At 37.9% G+C, this 13,473-nt stretch overlaps 1 pseudogene; it reads right to left on the bottom strand.

Moving 5' to 3' along the window:
* Positions 1-205: 205 nt before the first annotated feature.
* LOC139860347 (protein DETOXIFICATION 18-like) overlaps positions 206-13,473 on the bottom strand; it is a 47,076-nt pseudogene continuing 33,808 nt past the window's right edge.

Genomic DNA, 13,473 nt, shown 5'->3' on the forward strand with positions numbered 1-13,473 from the left:
TGAGGGCGGATCCATAGCATACGCGAGGGCACGGGAATGCCAATGGAGCCCTCGAGGAAGTTGCTTGAGGGCGGGTGAGGAAACCACCGTTGGCAGTGGTCTTAGAAGATCCGGCTTCTATCGTACATGGAATTCATATAAATCACAATTCCTAAAAAAAATTCTATCTTTTTCGGTTTGACTTGAAATACGAATTAAAGTTTTGTCAAGCAAGATTAGTATTGTCTAAATTGTTGCTGCCATTAAATTCTACTCGTGTCCACTTCTTGAGATACACAAGTAGTAGAAGGCTACCAGTTTGACACAAAAATCCGCAAATTAAGCCAATCCACAACCCCTACAATCATAACATCATAATATAACGTCAGTCGTGAATATGGTTAGAAAAAGTGTATGTTCTTATATTTTATGCAATAGACATGTCACCATTGCATGTAATTTCAGTACGAAAGCAAGAACAACTGCAACAGGCATGCCAACGATATAAAACATTGCTAAGTTGATATACATGGCTAGATGTTGCCAACCGCAACCCCTCGCCACCCCTACAAAATTACAATCCAATCATGTCACGTTGCGAGCCAACCCCGATCGTTCCCGATACACCCTTCCCAAACTGACCAAAAGGTTTTTTATTTAAAACTAAATGTAACTAAAAAAACATTTGAGGAGAGATTTTGAGACATATTGCGTTGCAAAAGATAAAGTTTGACCAACATTGGGATAAGCGTTGAAAATTTTGTCTTTTAGAGGGCTATTAGCGGCGTTTTTTGTGCGCCATTAAAGGGCTTCGTCACCTGTTCTCCTTTTTCTAGTAGTGTAAACTTGGTCTGGTTTGACTCCAGTGGCGGAACCAGGAATTTTTTTCACAGGGGGCGAAATTTTTTTAAAAAATACAGCAACTTTGTTTGGACTAAATTGGGCAAAATATGGAGATTTTTAGACAAAATACGGAGGTTTTTGAGCGAAATTGGCCAAAAAATTTAGGTTTTTGGACAAAATTGTGCAAAATATAGAAGTTTTTGGGAAAAATTAAAGGGTTTGGAGCAAAATATAGAGATTTTTTACAAGAAAAAAATCCATTGGGGGCAAAATAAAAAATTCAAAGTTTTTCGCACTAAAAATTTCAAATCCGCTAGTGGCAGTTACCACCCCCTACCCCTTACTAGTCTCGCCACTGTTTGACTCCTTACCCAACACTCTTGAACGACCCAGCCTTTAGGAAAAATCTAAGGATTTAGAATATTCACAAACCTGACAAGACACCTTAGAATCAAGAATGATTGAGCTCATTAGAAGGGGTGTCATGGAAGCGAAGTTGCTTATGATCACACGGTTGCTGGTGAATGAGCCGGCCCAGATATCGTGACCAAACCCCAGAGCAAAATCCACTGCAAGCGCAAGGATGAAAGATAACTTTATAGTGACACCCATGGCATGCTTAGCTTTATCGATATTATTTGCTCCCAGCTCATTTGCCACACGTGTACTGCGCAGTTCATAATGAGTTAGTTAGGACGAAAGAGCATTCGGCCTAGCGGTATCTTGGTGGCCCTCCAACCATGAGGTTGTGGATTCAAGTCCTGCTTAGTACATATTCGTGGATTATTATCGTATATATTCATGTTAATGTGTGTGTGAGTTTGCCTTTCAAAACAAATAAAATAATGAGTTAGTTAGGATCAAGTTAATTTTTCATAATAAAGTCCCTCTTTATTTGTAATGATGTAAGACAATGCATCATACCTTGCAGCAGCACTGATCCCGTTTGTTAACATGTAGGCGATTGATTCTGTATTTACACTAAGATAAAACAATTCCATTTGGTTAATTTAGAAATATGTAAGTACGAATATAGTATTAACTATGAACATGAATATGAAAATATATAACCAATAGTATTAACAATCATGACATCTTACCACATTGCAATCAAAGAAGTAGTTATATCCGAGTTAGGCAAAATGCCTGCTAATAACACAAGTATCTCTAAAGCCCAATACTCTAAGCTGAAAAACATGCAATTAAACAACAAAAAGATGTCAACTTTGATCCAACTATGCACACATATGTGATAAAACTTTATAATATTAAAACATCACCAACCAAACCATAGCAGCTGAGGGAAGAGCGAGCTTTAAGCTGCAGAAAACGTGATTAAACGACTCCAATGAAAAACCCTGCCATGTTTCCTTGAACTTCGAGTTAAACATCACATACCCTGCTAGTATAAGTACTGCAATCCATAATGAAATTGAAACGACCAAAGAAGATCCAATGAAAGCTAAAGGTGTCCGATATACCAGTAAGTAAGTTATTCCAATATGGAGGATTAATGGGATGATTGAACACAAAACTAAAGGGAAGACAACGGACTGTGTTTGTATGAATCTTATCATGTTATGTAAAAGCCCGTAAGCGAATAATCCTGGTATCATGTACCTAATGTAGAGAGCAGCCATTTTAGATATTTGGGGATCTTGGTGAAGTAAAATGAGTATAGGTTCGGTGAAAACCCATAGAATTGAGACGAGGATTGAAAAAAATATGGTAATCAAACACGATGATTGAGAATATATTCCTAACATTCTGTAAAGCCCGGCTCCAAATGCTTGGCCACATAACGTCTCTAGTGAACCACTTAGCCCAACCTGAAAAAAAGAAAGAGTGCTTAGGTCCTTATACTTTCACCTTTATAAGTATTCAATTTGACCCATTAGATTAGAAGTGTTCAATTTGACCCATTAAATCCATGTAACCTAGGACATTCCGACTGAAAGAATCAATTATAATACTCCCTCGGTCTCACACCTATAGTTTAGTATTCCTTTTTGAGCTATATATATATATATATATATATATATATATATATATATATATATATATATATATATATATATATATATATATATATATAGGGGCAGGATCAATGGGGAAGTAACCAATCGGGGGGAAACAAAATTTTTATTTTTTTTTTCGTTTTTTTTGGGATTTTTTTTTCCGGCATCAAGATCACACGAAAATATGAACATATAGAAGAGACACTTCGTGATGAATGTTATTATTTAGGCCGGAAAACGATCGGAAAAAATAACATTCAAGATAATATTGTTCGTGAAGAATATGAACGTTTTTTTTCTTCATGTTTTGTGAAGTAAAATTTAGCCCGATTTAGAGTTTAGGGTTTAGGATTTGGTGTTTTGGGTTTATTCCGGGTTTAGGATTTGGTGTTTTGGGTTTATGGAATAAACCCAAAACACCAAACCCTAAACCCTAAACCCTAAACTCTAAACCGTTCGTGTTAAAAACTCAATCTAAATCCTAAATCTAAACCCTAAATCTAAACCCTAAACCCTAAATTTCTAAACCCTAATATCTAAACCCCAATAGCTAAAACCTCAACATACGCTCGAAAAACACGATAATTGTTATATATTACTTCTTCAAGCGTTTTCCCGCCAAAATAAAAACATTTATCACAAAGTGTATCTACTAAATGTTCATATTTTCATCTCATCTATAATGTTCGTGAACAAGGTTTTTTCAAAAAACGAAAAAAAAAAGTTTTTGCTTCCCCCCGATTGGTTACTTCCCTCTTGATCCTACCACTATATATATATATATATATATATATATATATATATATATATATATATATATATATATATATATATAGGGGCAGGATCAATGGGGAAGTAACCAATCGGGGGGAAGCGGGGGGAAGCAATTTTTTTTTTTCCGTTTTTTTGGAATTTTTTTTTTCGGAATCAAGATCACACGAAAATATGAACATTTAGAAGAGACACTTCGTGATGAATGTTATTATTTAGGCAGGAAAACGATCGACAAAAATAACATTCAAGATAATCTTGTTCGTGAAGAATATGAACGTTTTTTTTTTCTTCATGTTTTGTGAAGTAAAATTTAGCCCGATTTAGAGTTTAGGGTTTGGTGTTTTGGGTACCCTAAACTCTAAACCGTTCGTGTTAAAAACTCAATCTAAATCCTAAATCTAAACCCTAAATCCTAAATTTCTAAATCCTAATATCTAAACCCTATAAACCCTAATATCTAAACCCTAATATCTAAACCCCAATAGCTAAAACCTCAACATACGCTCGAAAAACACGATAATTGTTATATATTACTTCTTTGAGCGTTTTCCGGCCAAAATAAAAACATTTATCACAAAGTGTCTCTACTAAATGTTCATATTTTCATCCCATCTATAATTGATGTTAAAACAAAGGGGTATAAAATACTATTAAATTTTAGCAGAAAATACTATTAAATACGATACAATTTTACACAAGATATTTATTTATTTATGGAATGGATATACTTAAACCTTGCTACAACACTTATAGGCAGTGTACCTAATCGTACTTATAACATTTAAAAACACTTGACTAACCTAACCTTATTACTACAACTTACTTAAAATTATAATCACAAATTGAGATTACTAATTGGAATGATAATTGATACATAGGTAAAAGTCGTCTAAAAATATTAAAGCTTACAGGAAAAACTAAATCCCAAATGGAAATAACTTAAAAAGAAACTAAAACTTAAAAAGGCGTCGCAAAATTCTAAAGCACCTAAATCTTAGTCTAAAGAAAAAGCACTTAAGGAATTCTACGGCAAAGCCTAAAAATCTAGAAGTAAAAATAACTATGGCAAAAACTAAGTTTAAAACTAAATATGAGCTAAAAATACAAATATTACGCTAAAACGATTAAAAAGGGACAAAATATAAAAATAAACTAAAAGTTGTAAAAAGTACAATTTTTATAAAAATATTAATTTTATATTATTTATTTTGTAAAAGTATTAATTTTTATATATATTAAAACTAATTATAATTAATTAAAACTAAATTATATTAATAATAAACTAATTAGGGTTTAAATAATAATAATAATTAATTACACCGTATTAAGTGCAGATTAGGGTTGCTGTGTGGCGTGTCAGGGTGGCTCCGCGAGTCGCGGTATTCGAGGCTGCAAACTCCGCGAGTCGCGGGGTTCCAATATTCAACTCAGGTACAGTTTAAAATTCAACGCATTTTTTTTTATTTTATTTTATATTTTTTTTCTATTTTCTGTTTTAAAATCTAAAATATTTATATAATAAAAACTTATATTTTAAAACTAAAATAAAAATAGAAAAAAATATCTTAAAAATAGATTTATATATGTTTTTTTTTTCGGTTTTTATTTTTATGTTTTAAATAAAAACAAAATACTTAAATAAAACTTATATTTTTATAAAATAAAAATAAAGAAACTTTATAAAACTTAAATATTTAACAAAATCTTAAAAATATATAAATTTTTGTTTTTCTTTTTATATTTTCGAATATTTAAAACGTATTTTTACAAAAGTGAATTTTAATAAAAGTAAACTAAAAAAAAATTTTTTTTTTGTAGCGTTGCGCTTCCGGCTTTTAAGCTAGATTGTTCCCCGGCAGTGACGCCAAAAATAACTTGAAGTTTGAGAAGAGGGGTATAAAATACTATTAAATTTTAGAAGGAAATACTATTAAATACGATACAATTTTACACAAGATATTTATTTATTTATTGAATGGATATACTTAAACCTTGCTACAACACTTATAGGCAGTGTACCTAATCGTACAGTAGTGTAGTTTTTAGTAAGTCCGGTTCGTTCCACAGGGAAAATCTTTAAACAAAGCTTAACGCTATATTAGTTTACTTTTATAAAAATACAAATATATATATAAGTAATATTATTATTATAAAGGGGGGTTTTTACCGTTTAATGACCGGTTTGTCGATTTTAAAACTTTAGTCGCAGTTAAAATGTAAGACCCGAATATTTATCTTGTATACTTGTGTACTTAACGGGCTTCGTTGAATATTGTTATGTAATTAAAAAGGTAAAAGAATCTGAAACTGGCTACTTGCGCGCCGCGCGGGTCTGGGGCGCGCCGCGCCAAATCACACAGACAGCTTTCTTCTCCTTTTAATTGTTTTAAATGAAGGGCAATTGGGTAATTTCACTTGGGGCCGGATTTGTGAGCCATATTAGCTGGTTTGGATCAGTTTTGGATCATTTTCACATCCATTCATCACTCTCAAACTATTTTAGAGAGAGAGAGAGAGAGATTCTAGAGAGAGATTTAGGGTTTTGGTGAAGAAGGAGGTCGAATTGATCAAAAGCTCGAGTTCTAAAGTTGTTCCTTTCGTTCCTAGCTACGTTGTGGTGGTATTGGTAAGCTCAAACTCCGAATTTCATCTATTTGATTTGATATTCAAGTTAGGGTTTTGAGTTAGTTTGTGGTAAAACCCTTTTAGGTGATGAAATGGGTTTAGTGAAGCTAGTAATTGGGTTTATTGTTAATTGTTGGTGGATTTTGGGTTGGTGAACTAATTGGCCATGTTTAGGACTTGAAATTGAGTTTAATCACTTAAGTTAGTGATTATGGAAGTATTGAAACCCATTTAAGGTTATTTGGTTGACTAATTGTGACTTTGGGTCAAATTAGGGTTTGGTGGTGATTATGACCCATTTGGCGATTTAATGAGGTTTATAAACTTAAAATGGATTAAGTTGAAGTATTAAACCGAGTTAAATGTGTTTTGGTGTTAAAACTTGTAAATGGTGAGATTTTGACTTTGGGTCAAAATTAGGGTTTAAGTGTCAAAATGGGTATGACACGTGTTTAACACTTGAGTTCGGGTTTATTTGGCATATTAGGACCATTCTCACTTGTGTGAGTGATTATTGGTTAGTTTGGGCGCGGTTTGTACTTGGTAGTGTATTTGGGTCAAATTTGCACTAAGTGTCGAATTGGGTTGATTTGTAAATCCACTCTAAGTGTATTGTTGTAATTGTGATAATGGAATAGGTACTTTCCATTGGTGAGTTGCGGATTACTTGGAAGCATTTTTCAAGACTTCAAGGTGAGTGATAATATCCTATGTGCATATGTATGTGTAGGATGGGTGCGGGTCGGGTGAAGTGATTCTCGGCTATAGAGCTCACTTCACATATAGATGGATTTGATGGACTTTTGTATTAGTCCAATTGGCACGGTTGTGCGTTTTGGTTGACCATCTTTGGCGAAGTACGCGTTCGCGTGTACATTATCACAAGTGGTTGTGATGTGGTTGATATAACCCCAATGGCGAAGGGTATAATATTGAGAAGTGAATCGCGTGTGTATTCGGATTCACGATGACGCGTGTGGTTTCGGTCATCTTATTGTATTGTGGAAATGAATCTCGTGTAGTTCGGATTCATGGTGACTCGTGTAGTTCGGTCATCTTATTGAGGTAGTAATCTCGTGTGGTTTCGGATTACTAAGGCTCGTGTAGTTCGGCCAACCTCGATGTCGTGAAGATAGTAATCTCGTGTGGTTTCGGATTACTAAGGCTCGTGTAGTTCGGCCAATCTTCATTGTGGTATTTAGTTCTCGGTATTGGGTTAAGGTGTTAACCTTGTTCGTTTATATTGTTATATTAATGTATTGTTATGTTGTAACTAACCCTCCGGGTGTAGCTATTTGGCGTTGTTCACATCGTCATTGGTGAACTTATATTGTTGTTGTATCTTTTGCTCGTTGCTTAGAGATCGTACGGTATGCTTAGTGTAGTGCCTTATATATGGATGCCTCGGTATGCGGTATTTGTTATTTTGTGGCGTGTCCATTTTATACATATATATGTATGTAGTATATTATCATTCACTAAGCGTTAGCTTACCCTCTCGTTGTTGACTCTTTTTATAGATTGCATGCGGATGGTGGCTCGGGTAAGCGCGAGGATTAGAGGACTTGCATAGTTTGCGTAGAAGGCTTGCTTTTGGATTTATTAGGATTGGGTAGCGTATCCCCAATCGCCATGCTCGGCTTGTTTTGTATTAAAAGTCTTATGGTCGAAAATTGTATTTTGATACTTAAAGGGTAATTTGGGTCGATGTGGGCCCCGCTTCGTAAACTAAATTTTATTAATGGAACGCGCTAGTTTTTATATATTGAACATGCGGTTAAAAGCGTTTTGTCTAAATACGTCGGGAACTAGTCAAACATTTTAGCATTTAAAGACTTTCCGGACAGTCAGGTTTGGCGCGCCGCGCGGCCTATTTGGCGCGCCGCGCGGCCTATATGGCGCGCCGCGCCAGGTGGCAGTTCAGCAAAAAAAATTTTATTTTGTAAATTTAACGCGGTTTAATGCGGGTTGGTTTGGGTTGTTACAAGTGGTATCAGAGCATGGTCTAAGGGATTTAGGTGACTTGAGATAGGTGCCTAGACTTAGACTTGTGTGTGCTTAAATTGTTGCGGGACTTGTAGGATTACGGGTCGGAATGGGTTTGGTTAGTGCCTTGACTATAGGTTGACTAACGTTTATATTAGTAATGCGGATATTATTAATATGTTGTTGTGTTGTGATAATAATTCTCGCGTGTGTTTGTACCGCGTAGAATTTTGGTTGTGTTTGTGTATATCATCGAGCGAGACGGTCGTTGTACTAACGAGTCGATGCGGCATGTGTGCGTAATAAGAACTTGCAAACCTTATTACGGGTGCAAATCGTGTCTAACAAGTGATGTACGATGAGTGTTTAGCAAGATGGGGCTGTGTCGTGCGTACGGTTTTACACGTTCGTGGACTAATCGTTTTGCATTCTTTAGAATGACGACACGAAACGAGACCGAGGCGAATGACGTTGAGTTTAACGCTAGGGTTGCGGCCGCCTTTGCGGAGCAAATGGGTGCGTTAGAAGAAAGAATGGAAAGGAGGTATTCCGAACTTCAAAGTAGTGGTGAAATGGAGCGTTATCTTAAGAGCTTCATGAGGACTAAACCCCCGATGTATGACGGAAAGCCGGATCCTTTGGTAAGCACAACTTGGATTTCGGACGTCGAAGGGTGTTTCCGTACTATTGATTGCCCTCCCGAGAGAAAGACGAGACTCGCTACAAGTTTGTTGCGGGGTAGGGCAAGGGATTGGTTAGATGGTAAGATTGATCTTGTCGGTGGCGAGACGTTTATGGCTTTATCGTGGGATGACTTTAAGGAGGAATTCTTAGAGGAGTTCCGGACTTCGGCCGATTTGTGGGAATTGCGTAATGAGTTGCGAAATTTGCGACAAGGATCTATGGATTTGAGTACTCTCAAGACGACCTTTATGGCGAAGGCTCGTTTTTGTCCGGAGTATTTGGGGAATGATCGTTTGTTGATGGGAGATTTCTATCGGACCTTGAATGATGACTTGAAAAGTAAAATTAGCCGGGGTCAAGCTAAATCGTTTTCGGAATTATTCGACTTGGCTAGAGGTTTCGAGTCGTATTCACGATCGAAAAAGGGTGAACCTTCAAGTGAGCGAAGGGTCGTTTCTTATGGTGCTCCGAGTAAGAGGGCTAAGGGTCCGAGTGTGAGCACGGGTGGTACGCGAACGGGTATGTCGGATTCTAGTGCGGCTAGATGTTACAATTGTGGCGTGAGGGGTCACAAGTCTTGGGAATGTTCGGTACCAAAGGGTGATGGTATGGTGTGCTTCAATTGCCAAAAAGAAGGACATCGTAAGTCGGAATGTCCCAAGTTAGCGGGGACGGGTGCGGCCAGGAGACGTTAAGGTACGTTTAATTTTGATAAATATGTCTTTTGATTATTTATTAAATGCCGTTTAAGTTTGAGTTGCGTGCCTTTGTTGTGCATGTTATGCTATGGGTGACGTTCCTAATGGAAGTACCCTATGTTGATGTTTGATTGACGGGCGAAGGGCGTAAGACTTGGCGTAACCAAGCATTCCTTAGTATTTGGAAAATGTCTCTACCAAGCCATGGAAATGAGTTTTGGTGTTCGGATGTTAGAGCATGTTCGCTCTCGTGTTGAAGTTGATGAACCATGAGGTTCGACGGGTGGGATGAAACCCGAGAATCGAGTGTTTTGGATCTCGATGTATGTTGGTAAAGGATTCTACGTGACGCGACATTAGGTGCCTCTTTTATACCTACTAGCGTGGTGTTCGACTCCGATTGTGTTGCGGTTACATTGTACTTAGGGTACCGAAGTGAAACCCTTAGGTTCATGAGTGATCGGGTGAAATTCGACAAACTAAAGCAATTGGATGATTGCGAGTGTATAGTTCGTGTAATTTGTGGTACACTTTTCGTTCGAAATGTTCAAGGATAGGTTAGGATCCTTGGTATGCTCAAAGTTGGAACAAGACATGGTGATGGGCCGTGCGAACCCAATTATTGGTAAAGTCTACCTTTGGTAGCATTGTACGGGTGTACGAGATGCGGTTATGGAACGTAATTCCAAGTGGAGGAGTTACACTCCCGCACGAGGAGGTTTTAGTGTGAGATTTCGGACAATGTTTTAGTAAATCGAAACTTGTGTCGGGACCTAGATTTGGTCGATTGTGGTAGAGTACAATTTCGGTTAAATTGTACTTATGATTTTGGATTTGAATTATCACCAAGGTGGTAATGTGGTAAATCTCGTTGAGAGATAATGGACGTGTTTGGCAAGTAAGGTGAAATCCCTCGGTTAAGGAATGTGTGTGTCGGATTCTCTTTTAGAGAATTATTGTTTTGTACCTATGTTTGGTATAGGTGGTTCTTGCTCGATTATGGTATGGTTGTTTGATGAAGCATGATCTTTAGGGTCCGCTGACTTTATCATGGGAATACGTGATTGGTGGAGCATGACTTTCGGGGTCCGCTGACTTCATCATGAGCGTGGTGTTATATAGGTGAAGCATGATCTTCGGGTCCGCTGACTTCATCCGGTGTTGTGATTGGTGAAGCATGACCTTCGGGGTCCGCTGACTTCATCAAGGGAGTAGTGTTATGTCGGTATGGTGTAACACTATCGGGAAATGTGAGTACCGGTGGGAAATGCGAGTACCATTCCTGTGTTGAGATTGTGGATCGCGTGTGTTTTCGGATTCACGATGACGCGTGTAGTTCGGTCATCTTATTGGCATGAATCTCGTGTAGTTCGGATTCATGGTGACTCGTGTAGTTCGGTCATCTTATTGAGGTAGTAATCTCGTGTGGTTTTGGATTACTAAGGCTCGTGTAGTTCGGCCAACCTCGATGTTGTGGAAGTGAATCTCGTGTAGTTCGGATTCACAAATGACTCGTGTGGTTTCGGTCATTGTATTGAGGAGTGAGTCTCGTGTAGTTTGGATTCACAAATGACTCGTGTAGTTCGGTCATTCCTCCGGGATAGTGACTCTCGTGTAGTTCGGATTCACTATGGCGCGTGTAGTTCGGCCATTCCCGATTGTTGTTGTGGTGAAGGTAGTGAGTCGCGTGTAGTTCGGATTCACTAGGGCGCGTGTGTTTTCGGCCAGCCTTCGTGTCGTGTGATCTATTGGTTATTTGATACACCAATGGTAGGGTCGTAAGGACCATGTTGCGGGAACTATCGGTCGTTTTATACGTCGATGGTGGGGTCGTGAGGACCATGTTGTGGGATTAGTGAGGCGATAGCCGTGTTTCGCTCACATGTTTGTTACGGGTGTGACGATGGTTGATTTCGTACACCTTGGGTTTTGCGTTTCCATAGTCGTTTTGGGCGCTATCGGTTCTAGCCGTTGGATTATGATGTTACGGTAGTTGTGTATTGGTCGTATGACGCAGTACAAGGGATGTTTAGTGATTGGTGTAATCCGTAAGGGTTCGTTTGGTTCGGTCTTCATCGTTTCGGGTTGTTGACCTTAGGTTGAGACCTTGTTGCTTTTGGCGTTATACTCGGTAATAGTACGCTAAGGGATTGATATCTTGGTACGAGATTAGTTGAGTTTTTCCCGATGTTAGGGAGGGAGCATAGTTTTAGTGCTCGGATTGTGGATTTGTGAAAATCGTGGGTGACGATTTTAGTTGTTGTAGGAGATTCGTTGGGAGAAATTGCTTAGGAAAGTCGGATTGGGACGTATGTTGAGGACCGTTGAGTGGGGTCCATTTGGTTAAGTGACGAGGATCACGAGGACGTGATCGAGTTTAAGTGGGGGAGAGTTGTAAGACCCGAATATTTATCTTGTATACTTGTGTACTTATGACATTCGAGAACGGGCTTCGTTGAATATTGTTATGTAATTAAAAAGGTAAAAGAATCTGAAACTGGCTACTTGCGCGCCGCGCGGGTCTGGGGCGCGCCACGCCAAATCACACAGACAGCTTTCTTCTCCTTTTAATTGTTTTAAATGAAGGGCAATTGGGTAATTTCACTTGGGGTCGGATTTGTGAGCCATATTAGCTGGTTTGGATCAGTTTTGGATCATTTTCACATCCATTCATCACTCTCAAACTATTTTAGAGAGAGAGAGAGAGATTCTAGAGAGAGATTTAGGGTTTTGGTGAAGAAGGAGGCCGAATTGATCAAAAGCTCGAGTTCTAAAGTTGTTCCTTTCATTCCTAGCTATGTTGTGGTGGTATTGGTAAGCTCAAACTCCGAATTTCATCTATTTGATTTGATATTCAAGTTAGGGTTTTGAGTTAGTTTGTGGTAAAACCCTTTTATGTGATGAAATGGGTTTAATGAAGCTAGTAATTGGGTTTATTGTTAATTGTTGGTGGATTTTGGGTTGGTGAACTAATTGGCCATGTTTAGGACTTGAAATTGAGTTTAATCACTTAAGTTAGTGATTATGGAAGTATTGAAACCCATTTAAGGTTATTTGGTTGACTAATTATGACTTTGGGTCAAATTAGGGTTTGGTGGTGATTATGACCCATTTGGCGATTTAATGAGGTTTATAAACTTAAAATGGATTAAGTTGAAGTATTAAACCGAGTTAAATGTGTTTTGGTGTTAAAACTTGTAAGTGGTGAGATTTTGACTTTGGATCAAAATTAGGGTTTAAGTGTCAAAATGGGTATGACACGTGTTTAACACTTGAGTTCGGGTTTATTTGGCATATTAGGACCATTCTCACTTGTGTGAGTGATTATTGGTTAGTTTGGGCGCGGTTTGTACTTGGTAGTGCATTTGGGTCAAATTTGCACTAAGTGTCGAATTGGGTTGATTTGTAAATCCACTCTAAGTGTATTGTTGTAATTGTGATAATGGAATAGGTACTTTCCATTGGCGAGTTGCGGATTACTTGGAAGCATTCTTCAAGACTTCAAGGTGAGTGATAATATCCTATGTGCATATGTATGTGTAAGATGGGTGCGGGTCGGGTGAAGTGATTCTCGGCTATAGAGCTCACTTCACATATAGATGGATTTGATGGACTTTTGTATTAGTCCAATTGGCACGGTTGTGCGTTTTGGTTGACCATCTTTGGCAAAGTACGCGTTCGCGTGTACATTATCACAAGTGGTTGTGATGTGGTTGATATAACCCCAATGGCGAAGGGTATAATATTGAGAAGTGAATCGCGTGTGTATTCGGATTCACGATGACGCGTGTGGTTTCGGTCATCTTATTGTATTGTGGAAATGAATCTCGTGTAGTTCGGATTCATGGTGACTCGTGTAGTTCGGT

Source organism: Rutidosis leptorrhynchoides, chromosome 7 (assembly GCF_046630445.1).
Source record: "Rutidosis leptorrhynchoides isolate AG116_Rl617_1_P2 chromosome 7, CSIRO_AGI_Rlap_v1, whole genome shotgun sequence".
Lineage (NCBI taxonomy): Eukaryota > Viridiplantae > Streptophyta > Magnoliopsida > Asterales > Asteraceae > Rutidosis > Rutidosis leptorrhynchoides.